The sequence below is a fragment of the Rattus rattus genome, chromosome 6 (assembly GCF_011064425.1).
Source record: "Rattus rattus isolate New Zealand chromosome 6, Rrattus_CSIRO_v1, whole genome shotgun sequence".
Taxonomy (NCBI): Eukaryota; Metazoa; Chordata; class Mammalia; order Rodentia; family Muridae; genus Rattus; species Rattus rattus.
This window is the reverse complement of record NC_046159.1, coordinates 83,250,802-83,270,887: the sequence shown is the minus strand read 5'-3', so window position 1 is coordinate 83,270,887 and position 20,086 is coordinate 83,250,802. Positions and strand designations below refer to the sequence as shown.

The window sequence follows — 20,086 nt, the reverse complement described above, 5'->3', positions numbered from 1 at the left end:
ACATGAAGCTGTTGTTAGGTAGCTAGTCTGGCATTGTCAGGCTTGGGTTGGGGGGGATTGAAGTCATGCTCAATTTAGAATCCACCTCCTTGGCAAAGCTAGAAAAGTAAACATCAGCTTTGTTACTCCTCGGAATTTAAAATAGCACATGAAATGGTGGATGCTTCAGGGTTTTGAGGCAAAGCTATTTCTTCTCTGTCAAAGAATGGGGTGTCTGTATTCTTGGATGGAGATGTGACACTCAGATCTGCTTCAAAGATTAGATAGTTACTTACCATTATCTCTTCCCCTAACAGTTAATCCAGGTGGGCTGCCAAAGAGATGGGAGCAAATAGTTGATACCTTTAAGGAGACAGTGTCTGTGTCTTTTCCAGAAGTGCCCCTCCCACTCAGTGCCGTCCCTTAAGGGAGCTTCTCCCTTGGAAACACTGTTGAACTTTGCCCTTTTCTTCTCCCCCCCCCAGATACTAGCAAAGTCCAAGCTTGTTTTTCTAGACACCTTGGGTCTCATTCCACACCCTACCTACCTCTCCTAGCGTGGCTGCTTGGTGACCTCCAATGCAAAGGGGTGATAGCTTTCCTCTTCCTCATCTCCCTCCTATGAACCTCCTATCAACGAACACTGAGGTTTCAGCTTGCCTACCCCATTGCTTTTGGAGGTGTTTTTGTTTGATTTTGTCTTGTTTTGCATTTAAACTACAGAAACTAAGAACCAGAAACGGGAATCACAATTTTCTTGGTAACATCGTTAGTAGCTATCCTGGCTAGATTAAGTCACGGCTTGTGAGGTTCAGGGGGAAGTTTAAAGACTGTTGGGGGTCATTTGCTACTTTGAATTAAGAATCTGTGGTGCTGGTCAGCTAGGTGCTGCTGAAAAAAAAAAAATAGCTGTGATTCACAAGATACCAGAAACACTGAGTGAAACCTTTGCTTTACCAAGACAATTGATACTGGTTAGTTGGAAGTGAGAAATTAGCTGAGATTGAGACCAGCACCACTGAGGTGAGACCTCCTGGGAAGTGTTTCAGCACGCTGGAACACAGAAGCCCAGAATGCCTTATGTGACATGCACCGCACATGCGTCTCAGAAGCCTGGCACTGAGCCTTACACTGTTGGACTTTAGTTTTGCTCCGATCTGATTGTGACTGTGCCTGATATTTTCGTCTTGGAATAAGAAAGGATTGAACTTATTTTGATTTTATAGGAGCACACACACTTGAAGAGACTTTAGATTTAAAAAAAAACAAACAAGAGAATGAGTGAACTTTTAAATTGTTTGAATTTGTAAAGACTACTTGGCTTTTATGTTTTATATTGTCACATTTATTAAGATCTTGGGGATGTTAAAAAAAAAGAAAAGTTATTGTTAAATAGTGTTGTATTGGTGTGTCAGGCTCATAACGGGTCAAGTGTCTGGGCTGTCTTGTTATCAACTTGTCACAAGGTAGAGTCATCTGAGAAGAGGGACTCTCAATTGGAAAAAAAATGTTTCCTTAAGATCTGGCTGTAGGCAAACCTGTAAGGCATTTTCTTAATTAGTGATCGATGGGGTGGGCCCAGCCCATTGCTGGTGGGAGACACTCCTGGGCTGGTGGTCCTGGCTTCTATCTATAAAAGAAACTAACTTTGCCAGCCGTGATCCAGCCAGTAAGCAGCACTCCTCCATGGCCTCTGCATCAGATCCTGCCTCCAGATTCTTGCCCTGTTTGAGTTCTTGCCCTGACTGCTTTCAATGATTGACCATGGTGTGTAAATGTAAGTAGAACAATACCTTTTCTCCCCAAGTTGCTTTTGGTCATGGTGTTTCATCAAAGCAATAGAAACTGTGCCCATAGCTGGTGTTTGGGATTACCTGGATTTAGGAAGTTTCACCCTCATGAGAGATGAATTTGGTGTCTTCCGGTTTATATGTCTTTTTTCTATGGCGTTATGTACATTCACCTAAGTCCCCAACTTCTAGGATAGGATCCTCCCATTTTTGGCAGCTGCCTGATAAAGTTCCCAAGCAAGAAGGGAATCGGATACTTTTAGAAGCAGCCTCCCTCCGCCCCCCTCTCCCCCTATCACCACCCCATCTCCATAAAGTCTGGGAGAGTCCACACAAAGTCTAGCCTGCCACAATTATAATACCAATTTGCCTAAATTGCATCTTTGGTATCTTGTGGCTCCCCCAAGTTCACAAGGGTGAAGGTACTTTGAGAATCTCCTCTTTCGAGGCCTCTGATCCCAGGGCAGCGCCTGGTCTCCGTCAAGACCCAGGCTCTCCGCCCTCAGCCAGCACCACTGTGTCGCAGGAAGATCCCCCCGCCCACATGTGTCCAGCTGCTCACCGGATCGGCTTCTCCTGTGCGCAGACTGCGGGGCGGCGCGAGCTGACGTCACCGCGGCGGAGGCTCGGGCTCCAGTGCGGGGCGGTCAGACGCTCCTGGCGGGCGAGCGTGTGCAGGTCGGTGTGCGAGTCCGGGCGCGCGGCTGCTGCTCCGCCCCGGACAGCTAGGTGAGCGGAGTGCCGGGAAGCCCCGGGAGTGTGCTAGGCGCCGCGTGGGCCGTACGGGTCGCGGCGTGGGGGCGAGGGAACCGCGTGGTGTGGGTTGTGAAAGTGAGGAGGAAACAAGGACTGACAGTTCAGTCATTTCTCCAGAAACTTGTGCGGTGCGGTGATAGCGGGAGGATAAAGTCCAACCCTATTTGCTCCAAGTGTTTGGAAAGGATAAGTGATCTTGGATGGATAGATTAAACTGGCTGAATGAGAGTCAGCACCACAGTGGAGAAGTTTTCAAGGGGACTGAACAGCCTGTTCTTAACACCCCACCCCACCCCACCCCCGGGCCTAAAGTTTGTCAATTTTAGGTGTATTGTTAATTACCAGGCTCCCTTGCCAACCTTTCTGTGGAGAGTTGAATCATTCTTTTATTGTTATTTATTTATTTTTTTTGCCTTTGTCCTTACAGTTTGTTCTTTGACAGTTGCATGCCTGAATGGAATGCATTCTGATTACTCTTTTCCGTTTTATACTTTCATTCATTTATCTATTTATTTGTTCATTTATTTATTAATTTTCAACCGGGTTGGGGGCTTTCTGTGACTCCTAGGCTGGCTAAGAACTGGAACTCAAACAATTCTCTTGTCTCAGCCATTCCAGCACTAGGACGATTCTTGAGGGCACAGTCACACTAAGTTATTAGTTTTAATAATTAACTTTAAAAATTGACCTGCTTATTACTGTAGTTCCTAAAATAATACTGAAAAGGTTTCTGTGGATAGTTGAGTCTTACTTTTATCGCTTCTTTTTGCCTTTGCCTTTACGGTCATTTCCCATTTGCTGGCAAGTCACTGAGAGATTTTTGAGCTCATAATTCATTTACTTATAAAGACAAATGAAGTGTTTATAGAGAATCATATACCAGATATTTAAAATAGGTATGAGTGGATGGGTTGACCAAGATTATTTCTCCTGCTGCAATGATGATTAACCTCAGAGTTATGTGCATTTTCTCAGGAAGAGCGAATGCAATCTTGGTGAGATCAGAAACCCTATGGAAGCCAGGTCGATGTCTGGATTTGTATTGATTCTGGGGGAAATGGCTAGAAATTAAGGCCAGGGAGCATCCTGTAACTAACCTGTCCTAAATCCTTCAAGTCATCCTGCAGGGTAAAGGGTGAGTTTCCAGAAAGAATTAAGTTTTGTGATTTCCTCTGAAGGCATTCCAGGTGACTCTTCTTCAAAGAAAGAGGGAGACTCCCAGAAGCCCTATGACCCTAACTGCCCTTAACCAGGAGATTAGCCTGGTTCCTGGCCCATCATGATTATACTGGAGAAAAGAAGGCATAGGAAGTAAGGGACAACTGTTATTTTAAAAGAAGCAAACATTTCACTTTATGTGAATCATTCCATTAGTTTGACTCACACCTTCATATCCCTGGAATAATTGTGAGGAGTGGGCTTCAGTGTGCAAATGTGCTTCATAGCCACTCTCAGGCCCACACTCAAATACCACATAGGCAGTTTAATCACATGTTCCTAGGGAAGGAAATCTAGAGTTCCCGGAAGAAAAGGACTACTGAACTTATGTTCACCGAGGCTGTCTGTCTCTACTTTTTATCTTCCTCTTTCTCCTCCCATTCTTTCCCTTCATCCACTCCCTTCTCTCCCCTCTGCCTAACCTATGTTGTGAGATGGCAGAGGACAAGCTCAGGTGACCTTTCTCCGGCCATCCACTCTATCGCCTTCTTTTTCCAGAGGATCTCACACTATAGTCTGGAGCTCACCAAGTAGGCTTTGTGACTTATCATCTAACCCCAGGGACTCGCCTACCTGCCCATTGCTGCCTCACTAGCACTCAGATAACAACTTAGGTCTTAATGTTTGCAAACACTCTACTAACTGAGCTACCTCCCTGGTCCATGAACGCATATTTTCTGTATATCCTGCAAGTCCTGAGAGTAGCTCACTGTAAAGGCATGCAGGAAGGAGGCAAGAACATATGAGCTGATAAGAAAATGCAGATTGAGCTTGGGTCTATAAACTATACTGTCCTGTTTCTACCATTTGATAAGTCACTTCACATCCGTGTGACAGTTTCTTCTTGAGACCAGGGAACAAGAATGTGTTAACATGGTCCATATTTTATTGAGGGAACCCTGAGTGGGTTCCTGTATGGTTCATTTGTGAACATATAGTCCTGTCACTGGAAATGCTAAGTGATTTAATCGGTCGAGCTTTTGTACTAGGTATGTATTAAACAAATGGGAGTCATGGCCTGAAAAGCATTTAAAGTGCTAGGGACCCAATTCTAGGAGGTCAGTAGCTCATATCCTCTCTTGCTAAGTTAACGTCATAGTTGTGAGGCACAAAGAGGACAGCGTATAGTTTGGAAACTGTAAAATGTAAAATGTTATATTTATCTGTAAATAACAGTGTATAAATACTGTATTAAATATAATTTAAAATTGCAGTCAATATGAAACTATTGATAGATTTTTATAATAATTGAAATCTTCTGTATGTCTTACTCATATCATGTACAGCATATCTTAGTTCATACTATCCACAGTTCAAGTCACATAGGGCTGGTGGGTCCTGCTCTAGATAACACAGCTCTAGGGGCAGTTAATTGGTGCACGGATAGAAGTTAATTTAGGCTGGCTTTTTATTGTAATCTCTTGCGTCTTAGTAACTACAATTTTGTTTCTAACAATTATTATTAATGAATGCAGAAAGAATACAATTGTAGGAAGAGTGGAAATGGAGGAGATAAGATTTCTCCATTATTCCGATGTGTACATACAGTGGTAGAGGAATCTAAGACACCTTGGTCTTACCTTTGCCCTCTGTGCTCTATCTTAGATGTGTAATCTCTCTGACCCTTTGCTCCTGTTCAGTAACATGGAGCTGATGTTCCTGTGGCACAATATAAAATATATTTGATCTTTGCCTCATCTCAGTCAGAGGCCTCCCAAATCCTTAGTATCTTCTGAGATTTTTGTGTCTTTTGTTTTTCTTGATAGGGTTAGTTTTCAGAGACTCATCAAAGAATTCACCTTCAGCCTCAACCAGAGTGCCTGGTTTGTTCACAGCCCAGTTTATGTCAGTGGGGTGACCTAGGGTGGAGCTCCTGGGCGGCCTTAGGATGGGCCTGGCCTCAGAAGGACCTAGTGATGAGAGATTTAAGACTTAGCTCCACCAATGGGCCTCTAAAAAGGAGGAAGAGGGCTGGTGTTTCAGCTTTATAAAGCGTGTTACTCAGTAATACCTGAACAGAAAGATTCACTTGTCTGAGAAGAGGCCATCTCTCAGCTCTGCAGGAGAAAAGCTAAACGCTGTCTTGCTGAGGACACAGGTATTTTTCTTGTCATTCATCCATGTCATTTATAACAACTATCTTTTTGTTTTATTTTGTGCTTTTAATACTGGTTCTAACTGTGTAGCTGTTGTTGGCCTGGAACTTGCTATGTAGACCAAGGTCGGCCTTGAAATTGCTGTTCTCTCCCTTCCTCTGCCTTCCAACTACTGGGATTATAGTTACACACTACCATGCTTGGCTAGTAATGTTCCTTAACTCTGTAGAGTGTCTCCTCGCCTTCCGTGAACCTCTCTGTATTCATTCAGCATAAGAGTGACTGTAGGAAACATGAATTATAACCAGTCATTTAGAAGTACAGGTGACAAAGACAGTCTATTACTTGGATTGATGTCTGAAATAGGGGGCTGTCTAATGGGACTGAACCCCTAGTGGATAGCCAAGTAGATAGAGTTAGAATATAATTGAATTATTGGCTACCAAAGCTGGTGTTTACTGGAAAGTTACTTGGTGTATGTGCCTCTTTCCAGTCCAGTTGCAGGCATGTTCATTTTGTAAGAGTGCAGTAGAAGAGAAACACTGTATTTTCTATATACAAACATAGCTCCTATGATAAATACTTCAAGGAAAGTGTATACTTGAGAAGCTATAGAGCAACGGGCTACTTTTAGTTAAAATCTAGTTGTATAACTCGTCATGGCGAAATCTAGTAGTGCAGTTTTAATTCACCCCACCTTCAAATCTAAGCCACAAATAGAATTTACTTGGCAGTGTGGCATGGATTTACACAGGAAGTAGCTACCTTAGGCAGCGGATCCATTCCAGTACAGATCTTCTTTTCCTTCTTCATTTCCCTGAATATATATATTGCATCTTGAATTTCAGGTATAGATACAGATCTTCCTTCCCCCAGGAAAGTGTGTTTAGTCTTTCTTCAGAGCTCCACCTGTGGAAGCTGAGTAACGCTCCTTGAAGGTTACCACTTTACTAAGAGTTTATCGAAGTGGCTTGAGTTTTCAATGAAACAATTACCACTGTTTCTTTCATTCTAAATGTGAAAAGATGCAACAGATACCAGGTTTTACTCTACCTCAGAGGTCCAGGGTATGCCCTGAGCCATGGGGTTGTAGGAGGCGCTCATAACTGACTTCACCTCAGCTTCCGCTAATGATAAATGTATGAGTTTCAAGAAGCACTTTATATTATTGATTTTAAAAAATAGTACATTGTAACAATGGAGCTGTGACTGAGTTAACACGGATTTGAATTTAAAATATCTTCATGATCAAAGAGCATACTTTCAATATAAACATTGGAAAATGTTATTTTCTTACTTGTCTCAGTTTTGAAGCATTATTAAAAAGTTGCAAGTACACAACATGGCAGTCTAGTCCAGCGCAGTAGATGGTACCTTGCATCGCTCACACGACTGACAGAGCTGATCGTCTAACGTTAGTGTGGGGCTGGTGTACCAGCCACTGCACGTGCTATTCTCTTACTTTTGTCTTTCCGTTTTCTTTATCTAGGACTCATCTAAATTTGCCACATTATAGTTGATTGCTATATTTAGTTTAGTCATATATATATATATATGTACACACACACACACACACACACACACACACATACATATGTTTTATTCATCATCCTGACTTTAAAGAAGATATCAGTTCATTAATGTGTACGGTTCATCTCCTTTGTGTTTGATCCTTTCTCATGACTCTGTTTTAGGGAAGCAATATCAGGAAGATGAAGTACCTGTCTAAGCGCATCCTGTCAGTGTACCAGGGTATGAGAGGCTGATACGTGTTCTTATGGGTCATAATCAACTGGATGAAGGATTTCCCCTTTCTCTTTGTCAATGAGGTGTGTCTTAGGAGACACACTTGAACTCTGTATATCCTGTTACTCTCAAACTTCTGCTTGGTGATTTTGGACCTCATTTGTGGAACACGCTGCACCTTATACTTGTTTTAGTGACGCATTTTAAAGGAGTCTCCCTCCTGTACTTCTAATCCTTTTTCTTTCCTCTAAGGAGCAGTTAGCTGTACCTTATTTAACTATTTGTGTCAGTACTGGTTTACGCAGCAATTTCATTCCGTTTATTTGGTTCTTAATCCAATGCTATCCATATTTGATTTGCTACTCAGATTGTCCCAGCTTTTGACACAAAGTTTGATGTTATACTATTTTTATGTGCTTATCACTACCATCATTTTTTGAAGCATTTCCTTCTTCTATTCTCACAAACATTTATCGGCTCATTGCCATATATCAAACCTGACACTCTGCTTCTGTTTATTTAGAATGATATTGAAAACTAAGTTTGTTTTTGGGACCAGGTATCTGCTGAATTGCTCTTGTATGTTGTTAATAGCATAGTTTGGATTTCCTATTTTTACAGTACAGATACATTTGGCAAGATTTAGGAGCTGAAGTTTTTAAATCAAATATTGACCTAATAAGTATTATAAAATAAACATTCCACATATTATTAGCTTCTGTTTATTAGGCACTGGTAAGGAACCAGGAATACTTTATTAGCTTAGTAGCTTCATTAAGATGTATACTGACTAATAACAATGTATATGAAAGAAAGGAAGTTGTGTAGAGACGCCGAGATTTTCAAAGTGTCCATATGTCAATTGTGAAGCCTTTCCTCTTTGGTGTTATCTTTGGGCAAGTCTTTGAACTTGCCTCTTCCGTCTCAAAATAAAAGCCCTTAGCAATATTTCTATTTCCTGGTCTTGTTTTTTTTTTTTAAAACGGTGCAGAACATAATGGAATATGCCCAGAGTTTGAGACACTCTCCCTCTATGTTTTTTAACCTTTGATTTGGTTAAATTTATAATGGTGGCACGTTAAGTTAAATTTAAAATAAGTATTTATGCTGTTCCTGTTAGCAGTGGCACAGCTTCCAGAAAACAACTAGAAACCAGGAATTATTAAACAGGCAGCCTCTCTTTCTTCTAAGGAAGACAATGACACCTGTTTACCCCATGCTGGACCAGATGTTCTGTAACAACCTAGTGATCTTTTGCTATTCTATGGAGGCCAGCCTTCACAGAAAGTCCCCAGTGTCCTGAGCAATCCTCCGAGTCTGTAGAACTTATCTTATGCTTATTATGAATTCTTCCTCCCTAGGACCTTACCCTGAACACTATTCCTCAGTTAATACAACTCATTCTTATGGAAAAGATCACAGGTGCTTTGCTAAAGAGATGCACTTTGCAAGGGAATTTTGAGCTTTGTTGTGATAATTGTCCTGTTGAAACTTTCCTCCAAAGCTTTACCCTGTTTAAATCTGAAGGAAATGAACCGGTTGGTAAGACTTAAGAAGTTTTGACCCAGGACCTGCTAAATTCATGCTGACCTGACCTGAGTTTTATTAACCTGACCCTGATCATTTCCCTGCCAGCTGGGAGTCTTGCAGGGACACCCCCCCCAACACACACACACACCCACACACACACACACACACACACACACACACACACACACAAACACAATGCATTATTGATTTGAGATGATGTGTCCATGAAATAGAGGTTTCTCCTAGTATAATTATGGGTTCTAATATGGTTTTTGTGGAACACACATATGATATAAAGTACATTTACTACTTTAAGTCTCCCAGTAATTTTGAGAAACAGTGCTGCTATTGACTTCTGGTTTTTTCTTTACCCTTATTGACATCTGATTGTGATTGCGTTTATTTAGTTATAAACTGGAAGTGAACAGGAATATTGACCTTACTGTAGTAGACATGTGTTATACACAGACTCACGAGCAAGGACTTGATTATAAACTCTGTGCTTTGCAGTTTCCTGTAAAGTTCTCATGGAGAAATTCAGCCTCATATTTGCCTGGTACTCTCTTTTGCTTTGGCTCTCAGGACCTAAAATTCTGTGATCCTCTTGCCGATCACTGATGCTCATTCTCCCATGATGCCAGTCAGGGTTAGGGTTAGAGTTCTTGGATGGTATGGTTTATGAAGTTTCTTCATTTGTATTTATTCCCTTTCTAAATTTTATTTGTAGTTTAGTAATGACCACTATAATATTTCTAGTCAAGCTTTAAAATCTCATCCTTACTGTGATGGGCAGTGACTTTAATACGTGTGGCACATTGTCTCTTATTTATAGGGATATTAAGAATAGGATATGAGGAGATCTGAAGGATCCAAGAGTAAAAGACATTGTTAGATCCCTTTTTAAATAGCTACAACCTTCTGTCAGATTCAATTTTCATGAATTATGACTTATATTTTTAATTAATTTTTGTCATTTTGAGACAGTGTCTCCTGTAACACAAGCTGGCTATAAACTAATTAGTAGAGAATGGTCTTGAACTACTGATCCTCTTCCTCCTACCTCCCAAATGCTGGTATTATATGTGTGCCACGGCCTGTTTTTCTTGTTTTCATGGAGATAAGGTCCCATCTAGCCCATGGTTTCAGATTCTTCATGTAGCTGATGGCTGACCTTGAACTCCTGTGGGCCACCAAGCCTAGCTTTACAAATACAACTTGTAAAATTTGTGTTCGTATTGAAACTTTAGAACATTTATTGTTTATTTTGCATGTTTGTATGTACGTGTCCATGCATGTCTGTCTCCGGAGAATGAACTCAAGGCATGTGGCTTGGTGGTAAGTGTATTTAGTGATGAGCTTGACTTCTAGGAATTGTCGACTTGTAATGGAATCTAAAGGAAATGCACGTGGGAGTGGGAGTCTTGCATGTACAGAGACCTAAGAGGTAGCTGAAGGTAAACAACTGAATTAGAATGCTCTTGCCCTGTGACCTATGCTAGGTTGTTAATGCTGTGACTCGAATCATTGTATTTATAATTAACCACCTCGCATACTTGTAAGGAGTATTTTGGAGGTTGTCTTGAAGGGTTATGGTTCTTTAACCTGATCTTTTCCTCCCTTCATATTCATATTTGGAATACTGAACAAAATAATATGAAACTTACTTCAGTAATAAACATTAAGTCTTATGATTTCTCTTTAGAGATCGGGTCTTATTCTTTGTGACTCATCTCATTTTTTTTGTGTGTGAGGAAAAAGATTGACTTTAGTAAATAGAAGACAGTTGTGAAAACAGAAGTATTTTCTTGAGGCTCTACCAACTTCGCTCATGTTACAGGTTTGTTATTTTCGTCTAGAAGCATGTAGCAGTTACCTGGTTGATGTTTACTTTAAAATTTATTTAAGCACTTGATAATGTTGAAAGAAATATAATACTATTTTAAACATTTTAAACATCTCTGTGTGTACACATGTGAGTATGTGTGAGTGTTGCAGTGAGCATGGAGAGGTTGAAAGACAACATGGAGTTGGTTCTTTCCTTCAAACATGTGTGTTCTAGGAACTAAATTTAGGTTATCAGGCAGCAGTTACCCACTGAGCTGTTTTATCAGCCCTGTTTTGTCCTATTTAGAAACTCAGGAATGAATTTATATGATATAAGATATAGAAAAATCTTATGGCCTTATAAAATTATTTATAAATAATTCAATAATAAAAATATATCCTAAAACCAGAAGTATTATCTTGTTCAGTATCATATGTAGAAATTGAATTAAAATTGAGGACGTCTGAATTTTTCAGTCACATTGTCTGTTTCAAATGCTACATATGCTCAGGTGAATGTGTCTGGTGTCCCTTATAGTCTATCTTTTGATGGTTTCCAAAGGAAACAGAAAGTAGCACAGGCAATTTTTCTTATTGGAAATAGAAGTTTAAAACTACAATATATTCTGATTATATTTCCCCTCACACAACTCCTACCTACACAGTTACCCAAATCCACAATCTTTATTATCTCTCTCATTAGGATACAAACAGGCATCTAAAGAATAATAAATAGTAATAAAGTAAAATTAGATAATATGAAAACGAACCAGACTAGGACAAAACAAAACAAAACAAAACAACAACAACAACAACAACAACAACAACAAAAAACCAAAAAAACAGAAGAACCAGAGCCAAAGAAAAAGATCAATAAACACATTATAGACTCACACATCTGCATACAGAAAAATCCCATTAAAAACATAAAATCAGAAACTATAATGTATACACAAAGGAATTGTAAGGTTTTAAAAAAAACCCTGGTAAACCATTCTGAGACAAAGAACTTCTAAAAATGCCACTGAATTCATTTTGTGTTGGGCATCTAGTACTGGGCATGGGGTCTGGCCTTAAAAGGGTTTATCTCCCCAGTGAGACTCTGTTGGAGATCACTGATTTTTCATTTGTGATCACTTATCAATAAGAGACAGCTGCTGGGTTAGGGATATGGGTCCATTTCCCCTCTCAGGTCTGGGTCACAGGTAATTTTTAAACGGATGCTATTGTGTTTAGCTGCGATACAAAAATGAACTAAAGATTTCTGTTTGTTGACTTTTTTACACATCAGGAGCCAGGTTTTTGTCATTTTTTATATAATTTGTTGGCTCCCTGCTGCTAATTTTGAGCTTTTACCAGTGAGTTCCTGTAGCTTGTGCTTCCTGATCCTAGTTTAAGATATAGCATCAGGATTCAGTTCCTGAAAGTCATTGCCTATAGTGTAGTAGAGGAAAAACTCTTCTCCCTTCTCAGGTTGAATATTTGGAGACATGTGAACTGAATTGAGAAGAACCAGATCAATTATAACTGCACATTGAGAGAAAACTGTAAGTCAAAGGGAAAAGATAGAGTTGGGGCCTATTTATTTATTATTTGAGACAGGGTCTTACCATGCCTAACCTGGCCTTGATCCTGAGATCCTCCTGCCTAAGCCTGCTGAGTGCTAGGATTGTAGACCTATGCTCCACTCTCACCATTTTCATCTTAAAATAGGCAGGTGGGGAGGAGCAGTTCTGAGAAAACAAACCACGTTAATGTAGTTAGGTCTTGGGCCTACATGATGACTAGGTGCATAAAGCCACATGTACCTTGCCCCGTGCTTGACAACCTGAGTTCAATCCTCACGCCCGACATTGGCAGAGGGAGAGACTGACTCCTTCAAGTTGTTCTCTGGCCTCCACCTGAGTGGGTGTGCATGTGCACATGACCACAGTACTGCACACAAATGTAATAATATATCTTTATAGGACAGTAGATGGAAGATGGGGTAATTCTGTGACAGTGTTTAGAGTTGGACTGACTCCCCACCCCTTTAAGTCTCTAGAACATATTTATGGGAAGACTTCTTTTTGTATTCTATACTTTCAAGCAGATAAGGGTTTGTAAGAATTTGAGTGTCGGACACTCACAGTTATAGCCTTCCCTGCTCTGGCCTCAGGATTAACTCCAAGTGTATCCAGGCCTCTCCTGTGAACTCTAGTCCATTTGACAATCTATTTTATCTCTGCTGAGTGTCTGCCAATGCTTTTCATTGATTAAGACTAGTAGACAGTGTAAGTTGGTCGGAATATATGACTGGAAGGAACGAGCTGCCAAAATCTTGTTTACAGATTATGAAGTTGGTAGAAAGCTTGACTGGGGTCATAGGGAAGGCAAGATAACTTAGAAGAGAGAAGATTTAGGATGGGTAGCCAAAGACACATTTCTCCTCTATAGTCTCTGTAATTGTTCTAGCTACCAAGGTATTAAAACTTTAACCCCAAATTAAAAAACCCAAATTAATTGATAATAATTATCATCTCATTGATATTTCATTGATAGTTTAATCGAAACAACTCTTATTTATATGATCTATTTATTAAAACTAGGTCTGTTGTAGAGGCTGCCAGAAAGCACCAGACCAAAATATAGCTCTTATGGTGTTTGGGTTTACTATGAGCTCGTTATAAGTCCATGGACATTGATAAAACTTAAATGTTTTCCCTTCAACCACACATAAAGAGTATAAATGTCTATTTTTGTAATGTAAGTTTGCATTTATAAAGGGAGTTTATATTTATGTAGGTGTTTGTTTACAGATGGTTTTTGGGAAGACTTAATGGTAAGACATCCCTCATCTGCCTTAGCTCTCTTCTCCTCAGCTTCCCAAACTTGTGACCAGAAGCCTAGACTCTTCCTTTTAACCTAAGGAGGGAGAAAACCCTCAACCATTGGTGCCTCTTAGAGTATTATTGTTGTGTATGTGAAATTTCTATGCAGAGTAAATCAAGCCTTAAACTTTCCCCACTCAGTTCTCTTTTACCTCTCTTTTACCTTTTTAGTGTAATAACCTGGTAGGGTATATGGTTATATGGGCACACAAATCAACATTTCCTGATAGTAAAACATTAATGAAGCTATTTTCTTTTTTAATATCGGGTGGATTTTTTTCAGAATTTTATACATGAGTACCATATTTACATCATTTCTGCTTCTCCTTCCCCCTGAACTCTTCTCGTGTGACCTCACTCTCAGATTATCTTTTTAATTGTGTATTCATGCATGCATATATGTGTGTTTGTACGTGTGTACAAAACCCATTGAATCCATTGAGTGTTGCTCCTGTATATGTGTGTTCAGAGGTGATCACTTAAGACTGGACAGTCTATCTGTCAGTGGCTCTGGAAAAAACTGATTCTCCCTCTCAGCAGCAGTTAACTGCCTTTCATCTAGGGATTCGTCCCTGTTATATTTTCCCCGTCTACACTGGTGGGTGTTGTTTGGGCCACCCTATTGTTGATATTTCATGAGTTCAGCTTGCCGCCAAAGACACTGTCTCACAGCAGATGTTCTCTGGTTCTTACAGTCCATCCATGCCATCATTTGGAATGATCCCTGAACCTTAGGTCTTAGAGATACAAACAGTACATACTGCGAAAAAGACAGTTTCTTCAACAAATGGTGTTGGAAAATAGGTTGGCTACATGTAGAAGAATGAAAGTAAGCTAATATCTATTACCATCCACAGAAATCAACTCTTAAGTGGATCAAACACTTTACCGTGAAGCCTGAAAGACAGGCAGTACTCTCTAAGATAGAGGTGTAGGAAAGGACTTTCTGAATAAGATTCCATTTGCTCAGGAATTCAGGCCAACAGTTGACAAATAGGACTCGACATTAAAGACCTTAATGTGAACTATGAAATGCTGAAACACCTAGAAGAAACAAAGGCATTACTCTCTCAGGTGCAGGTGTGGGAAAAGTCTTCTGAATAAGATTCCATTGTCTCAAGAATTAAGGCCAACAATTGACAAATAGGACCCTATAAAACTGAAAAAGCTTTTGTTCAGCCAGAAAAGCAAGTCAGTTGAGTGAAGTAGAATCCTCAATTATACGTCTGACAAATAATTGAAATCCAGAATATGTAAAGGACTCCAAAAACAAAGAATCAAGCAACCCAATTAAAAATAGATTATGGGTGAGAGAGTTTCCAAAAGAAAAAAGTAAAATGACTGAGTAGTCAACATCCTTAGCAATGGGGAAATGCAAGGTAATAGTACTGTCAGATTTCATTTTACCCCAGGCAGAATGGCCAGTATCAAGAAAAGACACAGTGTCAAAATGCAGGGAAATGAGTTCCCTTTGATACTGGTGCTGTTACAAACAGATACATCTACTTTAGAATGCGTCTTTGATATATGTAGGATTTATCATTTATTAAAGACAAAAGCAAATTTGCACATGCAATGGGATGAATGTACTTGTTATCGTCACCTGAGATGATCAGTATTTTGATTTTGTAAACTCTTAGTGCTGGGAATACTACTTCACATAGATGCATACAAAATAGCAGGTGCATGTCCGTGGCTGTTTCAGAAACTCAGCACATCCTGAGCCAACGTCAATGTAATGATTTTGTTAAATGAAGATCAAGTCAGCACCTTAACTAGCATTTTAAAAATCAAACATTTTAACACAATATATAAACAGTAGACATATTTAACAGAAGATATATTCTTTTCTTTACATACTTATGAAGAGTAATAGGAAAATATCATGGCTTTGTTTTCTGTAACAAAACCATTCTGCTTCTCTTTCTCCTCCTTCTCCATCTCCCCCTGCCCACTTCCTACTCCTCCTCCTTTAATTTGTTGACTTTTATTTTATGTGAATAAGTGTTTTTGCACTGCAGTTGTGTATTTGTTGCCTCAGGATACTGGAAGACTGTTAGATCCCCCAGAACTGGAGTTATAGATAGTTTGTGAACTTCCCTGTGAGTGCTGGGAATCAAACCCGGGTCTGCTGGAAGAGCAACAAGTGCTCTTAACTTGTGAGCCATCTCTCTAGTTCAGCTCACCTTTATGTTTCTTTAAGAGTAGAAAATGTACAGTAAAATTGTAATGTTTTTCCCTAGTTCATAACACAGAGTAGTCAAACCTAAGCCAAGGTATTCAGGCAGCATTTATTGCTCTTGTATGGTGGTATATGTAATGCCTAGGTGCCTAGGGCACATGTTATCTGATCAGACATGGGTGAGCTGTGCCAGGAAAAAAACCTGAGTTTGATTTTAAATCTGAGTTTATTTTTTGGTCATTTATTCACATACCTTTTATTGTTGCAAAAGGTTGTGTGACACCCCCTCCCCTCCCCCCTTGATTTAGTTCCAGGGCTGAAACTTATATACAGAAGAAGATATGCACAACTAATAAACCTTTTTCTCTTGCTCATCTGGTCTTTTGTTTGTATCCATTTTTGTTCGTATACCTACACACAAGCAGGCATAGGTGTGAAAGCCGAAAGTTGATGTCGGGTCTTGCTCAATCACTCCTATGTTTGGAGACAAAGTCCTTTCATAGAACATGGAGTTTGTTGATATGGCCAGACTATCTGGCTTGGATTCCCTGGGGGTCCTCCTGCCCCCAGCTCTCTACTGCTGAGATTATAGGCATCCCTGGCATGTTTACATAGCTGGTGGGGATTGAACTCTGGTCTTTATGATTTAACAGTAAGCACTTTACTCACAGAACCATACCCAGTTATCATTTTTTTTAAATATATTTGCCTGTTTTTGCAATTATTTATTTTATTTTGTCTGTGTATATTTACTTCTCTCTCTCTCTCTCTCTCTCTGTGTGTGTGTGTGTGTGTGTGTGTGTGTGTGTGTGTGTGTGTGTGTGTGTGTGTGTGTGAGTGAGTGAAACACAATACACCTGTGGAGGTCAGGGGACAACTTGTAGTTGACTTGTAGTAGTTGATTCTTTCCTTTGACCATCAGGGAATGGGATTGACCTCAGCTTGTCGAGCTTGGTGGCGAGTGTGTTTACCCACTGAAGCATCTTCACGGTCCAGGAAAGAACTAAGTTTGATTCCTGGTATCCATTTTGATCAACTTGCAACCACATTTAACTCTATTTTCATCAGCTCCAGTGCCACCCTCTTGCCTCTTTGGCCACCTGCACACAAATGACATACACACACAGACTCACAGAATGACATATAAAGTGTTTTAAAATCTTAAAAGAAAAAAGGAAAACTCAAGGGAAATACATTTTTGTCAAAGGAAGACCCAAAGAGGGCAAGGCAATTGGTCATCTAGGAGAATCTTGTTCATGCTTAGTTGGGTTTAACAAAAGTTTGTTTGTGGTTCTAGAACCCGAGGTCCTGTCTGTAATACGTGCCTCCTTTGCAAGCAAGCCTGCCCTACTTTTCTACACTAACTGGCCCTTCTGCACCTAATTCCTCAGATTCACCCAACATTGACCATGCAACAGTCAGAGTGCTCTTTGAAAACCACAGTTAGGGTTTCTATTGCTGTGATAAAATCCCATGACCAAAAGCAACTTTGAGATTAATTTTACTTTACAGCTTATAAATGCATCGCTGAGGGAATCCAGGGTAGGAACCTGGAGGCAGGAACTGAAACAGCATCGGTGGAGGAGTGTAGTTCCTCCTGGCTTGCTCAGTTTTCTTTCTTTTAATAACTCAAGACCACCTACCCAGGGATAGCACCATCCACAGTGAGCTGGGCTCCTGCTTATCATCAATCAAGAAAGTAAATGTCCCACTGGTTAGCCCACAGACATTTCTGGCCTGGGATTTTTATTTTCAATTGAGATTCCCTCCTCCAAAAATCACTCTAGCTTGTGTTAAGTTGACATAAAGCTAACCAGGCATATACCTTCCATTATGGAGGCAGGGAGGTCCTCTCCCTATCTGTCTTGTCCTCAGATGATGGCTACCATGATGGGAAGGCCTAGAACCGTGTCAGCGGACTAATTTACAGACCTAATTACTAAGCAGTCTTAGAGTGTTTTCGGTATCTCATGCTTTAAGGTGGATGTGTCTCCTGGTGGATGCATGAAAAACACTTAACAACAGAAGGCATTTTAAGTGTAAGGAATCATTTTTGAAGGTGTAAACCATGGTTTATGTGTTTTTCCATTTGTGAGTTGAAGCCTCTAGCTTCTTGTCAGTACTATTATCTTTTCATTAATGTCAGTAAGTCGTTTAGCCACTTAACCAGTGGCTCTGTGGTTGTGAAGCAGAGATTAGCTATCCGTATTTGAGAATTGTTTGTAGAAGGAAAAAAAAGGCAAGTGTTCAGCTCTGTACTCTGACCTGTGGCTTCTTGCACGTACTGTAGTTAGCACACGGGCAGGCCTGTCTGTCTGAGGACAGAATTGACCTGTGTATCGCCCTACGTGTGTGTACTTTTCATCAAATATAAAGCAAGTTCTGCTCTCCGATTAGGAAGCATGGATGATTGAGAGATAACTGAGGAAGCTGGATGCAGATGGGTAGGGAAGCTCTTTGGAAGTTTGTTTTAACCCGAGGATTCACAGTATTTACCAAAGGCTTGGCATTCAGAAAATGACTCCATTTGATTAGCAGTCCTCTAGAAGCCAGAAAACAGCAAGGTAGGATGTTAAATTTTTGTCACAGGGAAGTCTGCATATGCTCTGAGTTTATTTCCTTTTGTTAAAAACAAAAAGGGGGACAGTGTAATGAGCAGTACGGGAAGGCAGCCTCCCGGGAAAGGTTCCTGTGAATGTGAGGGTGATGGGCACTTTTGTGAATCATCTAATGTGGTATCAAGGTTTCATTCTACCTTTGTGCTTTTAATCCTTAATGAACTTTTTATTTCGTAGGGTAATGTGCTTTTTTTTTCCATATGGGAGCTCAGAATGTGTTACCGTTCTCTTTCCCTTCTGAGTCTTCTTCATTCCTGCTAAGGAGAATTCCTGGATTAGGCCTGTGTAATCGTCTGCCTTGTAACTCTTGAGTCAAGAAGGCACTAAGCTGTGGGCGAGGCTGGAGAACTCTACTTAGGAATGAAGTGGCTGCTCAGCTGGAGGACGCGGCCTCAGCTCAGCTACTGGGAAGACAACCAACCACTGCACGCGCATCTGACGTCGCTTCCGGTTTATCAGTTCCAGATCACAGTCGCTGGCACGGGCGATCTTTCCTTGGTTCTTTAGCCTTTGGGTCCAGTTATAGCCTTTTATTAGTGATTGTTTTACAAAAAAAAAAATCATTTTTGTCTTGAGCCAATGACCAATTTAAGTCAAGTGATTTGTTCTTGATTCTAACACTGTTTTGGGAGGATAGAAAGTAGCTACCATGGCTGGACACAGTGGGGTTAGTAGTAGGAGACTTGATTGGTGTGTTTGCATTGACGTATCTTGGTTTCTGAAGATGTGGAGAGATTTGACAAAATAGAGTATAGCAGTAAAGTTTATATCACTCGTGTCATTTTTCAAATGCTTCAGAATAAACTTTGGCTACTTACTACCATTTACTACTCTATTTAAAAAAAATGAATAGTAGTAAATGTTGTGTTTGGGATATAAAAACACTATTCAGGAATGTGTGCTTTTTTGCCAGGTGCACATTTGGACTCCTCTGTGTCTATCCTGCTTGTTGTTTATGGAACTTCATTCTGAGACTTGAGACTCTAATCTGTTTGGGAAAATACTGCCCAACATTTTTAAAAATATTGATCCTACTCTGTTTCCCCTCCCTACCCTTCCCTTCCCAGGTCTCAGTTACATGCATGAGGGATTATTTCCACTTCTAATGAAGTTCTCCTTAAATCTGCAGGTTCTCTTTCCTTGATGATGATACTGTTCATAGTCTTAGAAATTTATTCCTAGATACATCCTGTATAATTTTTGTAGGAACCAAAATTCTAGAAAGGAGTGGACAGCAGTGAAGTAGCCCTGCCCCTGAGTGCTTTCTCATGTCTGCACATAGAAATTTCACACATGTGAAACAAAACTCGTGAGAAATAGACAGAACGTTCTTCATTGAGGATGTCTTTTAAACTGGAAACTAAGGTTATTGAATGTAGCATGTTAAGCCTATTCATAGGCTCAGGCAACCTTAAGGTCTCAGACTAGTCAGATTTGTGAGGAGCTTTTTGTTATAGTGTACCTTTGAAGCATTATA

At 40.2% G+C, this 20,086-nt stretch overlaps 1 protein-coding gene across 2 annotated transcripts in view; it reads left to right on the top strand.

The window, feature by feature from the left end:
• The first annotated feature begins 2,389 nt into the window (after nt 1–2,389).
• Nucleotides 2,390–20,086, top strand: part of LOC116903730 (broad substrate specificity ATP-binding cassette transporter ABCG2) — a 56,232-nt gene continuing 38,535 nt past the window's right edge. The window contains exon 1 of one of the 2 annotated variants that reach the window (XM_032906411.1): nt 2,390–2,498. The gene's annotated coding sequence lies outside the window, so the exon portion shown is untranslated. Of the gene's footprint in view, nt 2,499–5,751; nt 5,837–20,086 lie in introns of those variants that run through there. The other variant, XM_032906412.1, reaches the window with a different exon arrangement.